The following is a 3,255-nucleotide window of genomic DNA, read 5'->3' on the forward strand; positions in this document are numbered from 1 at the left end:
GCCCTCGTCCATCGCCAGAATCACCTCCGGAGCCATCCTACACACACACACACACACACACACACCAAATCACCTCTGGAGCTATCCTCAAGGCACATTAACCACAGTCAAGACATGCCCGTGTGTGTGTACGTGCCTGCATGTGTGTGTGTGTGTGTGTGTGCACGTGTGTTCACGTGTGTGTGTACGTGCTTGTGTGTGTGTACGTGCTTATGTGTACGTGCTTGTGTGCGTGTACGTGCTTATGTGTGTACGTGCTTATGTGTGTGTGTGTGTACTCACCAGTATGGAGTTCCCACAAAGGAGTTGGCAGGAGAGAGAATGGAGGCGGAGCCAAAGTCACCCAGCTTCACCTGACCCGGTTCCGTTAGGAGAATATTACCTGCCTTCACATCCCTACACACACACACACACACACACACACACACACACACACAGCAGAATAGAGTGACCCGGTTCAGTTAGTGCACACACACACACACACAGCAGAATAGTGTGACCCGGTTCAATTAGCGCTGTACCTGTGGATCATGTTGTGTGAGTGGAGGTATGCCAGGCCTAGCAGTGCACCATGGGTAATAGCAGCTATTTCCACTTCCTGTAACGGCTTTTTGTGCACTGAAAGAAAATATATTTAAAAACAAATTAGGGATGACACACAACACTGGATTTTTAGCTGATATTCAATATCAAACTCATTTTGGCTGATGCCGTGATGCCGATACACACATATCTATTTGGCCGATGCCGATACACACATATCTTATTTGGCTGATGCCGATACACACATATCTAATTGGCCGATGCTGATACACACATCATTTTGGCCGATGCCGATACACACATATCTATTTGGCCGATGCTGATACACACATATCTATTTGCCTGATTTATTCTGAGAAAAAAGAAAATCTCATAAAGAAATAAATATTTTTAACAAAAACATTTGCTCACAATTATTGGCACCCCCCTACACAATGTAACGGAGGCATTTTCCTATCTAATTTCAGCTTATTTAAGTTAATCAGAGTGTGAACTTTCAGAAGTAGTTCATGACTTCCCTTTTCACTAAGGTAGTAAAGTAAAGTGACACAGAGGTTAAATCCGCTTGGAATTTTTCAACATCAGAAGGAGAAGAGAATACACTAAATAATTTTTTTTTTTTTTAAAGTGTACATTTGTAAGAGTTACTACTACGATGTTAACTTCCGACTCTTACTGTTGCATTTTCAAATATCATTTTCTTTTTTAAATCATGACATTTGTGTGAGGCTTTCTTCAGAATCCCGGTAGTTTGTGCCGATATAATGTATCTGCAGAAGTGTTCATATCTGGTGATGCGGATTACACAGTTCTGACTGGTTAACTGGCGATACTGATGTCCAGTTCTGACTGGTTAACTGGCGATACTGATGTCCTACCGAATATCGCACATCCCTAACAGACACATTCATATACATATTCATATATTTATATACACCCTCTCTTTCTCTCTCTCTCTCACACACACACTCTCTCTCTCTCATATACACTCTCACACACACTCTCTCTCTCTCTCATACTCACACACACACTCACTCTCTCTCTCCCTCTCATATACACTCTCACACACACACACTCTCTCGGTCACGCTCACGCTCGCTCACACACACACTCTCACAGACAGATTGCTCACCTTCCAGGAGGTCGGATGCAGATCCCAGGCAGTACTCCATTACCAGCTGAAAACACACACACACACACACACAAGCATCAAGACATCGGCTCTACTAGTGCAGTTATCATATCCTGGTGCTACACACACACACACACACACACACACACACACACACACACACCCAGGCGGTGTGTTCTCTGAGGTAACATCCTCAGTACTCGATGATGTTTGTACACACACACACACACACACACTCTCTCTCTCACCCAGGCGGTGTGTTCTCTGAGGTAGCATCCTCGGTACTCGATGATGTTTGGGTGACGCAGCTTTTGGAGAAACTTCACTTCCTTTATGATGTCCTGCCATTTCTGAGAGAAAGAGAGACATGTGAGCCTACAGAAAATGTGTGTGTGTGTGTGTGTGTGTGTGTGTGTCAGTGCCTGCATGTGAGTATCAGAGTGTGTGTGTGTGTGTGTGTGTGTGTGTGTGTGTGTGTGTGTGTGTGTGTGTGTGTGGCAGTGCCTGCATGTGAGCATCAGAGTGTGTGTGTGTGTGTGGCAGTGCCTGCATGTGAGCATCAGAGTGTGTGTGCGTGTGTGTGTGTGTGTGTGTGTGTGTGTGTGTGTGTGTGTGTGTGTGTGTGTGGCAGTGCCTGCATGTGAGCATCAGATTGTGTGTGTGTGTGTCTGTGTGTGTATGTCTGATTGTGTGTGTGTTACCTCATTGGACTGCTTGCCACCGTAGGACATCTTTTTGATGGCCACCACTTCATTGGAGCGCACATCTCTTGCCTGGCATGACAAGAGACAACATCAGCCACAGCCACTCAAACATAAACACACACACACACACACACACACACACACACACACACACACACACACACGGAACTATACTCTCATTTAGGGATGTAACGATTACCGGTATAATGGTAAACTGTGATAAAAATGTTGACGATAACAATTATCGTTTTCATTTCAAATATCATGATTATCACGGATGATTACCACGGTGTGGAAACCATGTATTTAATCCTTCCCAGCTTCATCCAAGCCTGCTTTTGACATACAGTAGGCCTGGTACAATTAAACAAAACTGGTACCCTACTGATTCTGTTATCTACCTGATGGATTTAACTGTAGCACAAAGCCAATTAAACATGACCAAGGAAAAAGTGAATGGGACAACACACAATGCCACGGTAACGTTATGCTATGAATTAAGAATGCTCAGCTCAGCCAGGTTTGTTTGTGCACTCAGGATGTAGGCCTATGAATGTGAATGAAAATAAGCCCTTCTCCAGTAGCAATAGGCCACCTTAAAATGCACCAGAATAAAAGAATCACATCTACTCAGTCACAATGTTTTACCCTCCCTCAGCACCCCCTCTATGAGCACCCCAAGGTGAAAATGAGTTCCAGCGTCCCTGGTTAAATGTTGCACTTTTGATAAGGTTTTGCCTATATTTTGGGTTAGTAAATGCTGTCACACTTTTTGAAACTATATCAGCTTGTGTAGGCCTATTAGTGCTTTCTGAATATATTGAACACACGTTTAAAAATATCGCGATAATACCGAAAACTGTGATCGTTTTGGTC

Source organism: Alosa sapidissima, chromosome 24 (genome assembly GCF_018492685.1).
Source record: "Alosa sapidissima isolate fAloSap1 chromosome 24, fAloSap1.pri, whole genome shotgun sequence".
In the NCBI taxonomy this organism is placed as follows: Eukaryota; Metazoa; Chordata; class Actinopteri; order Clupeiformes; family Clupeidae; genus Alosa; species Alosa sapidissima.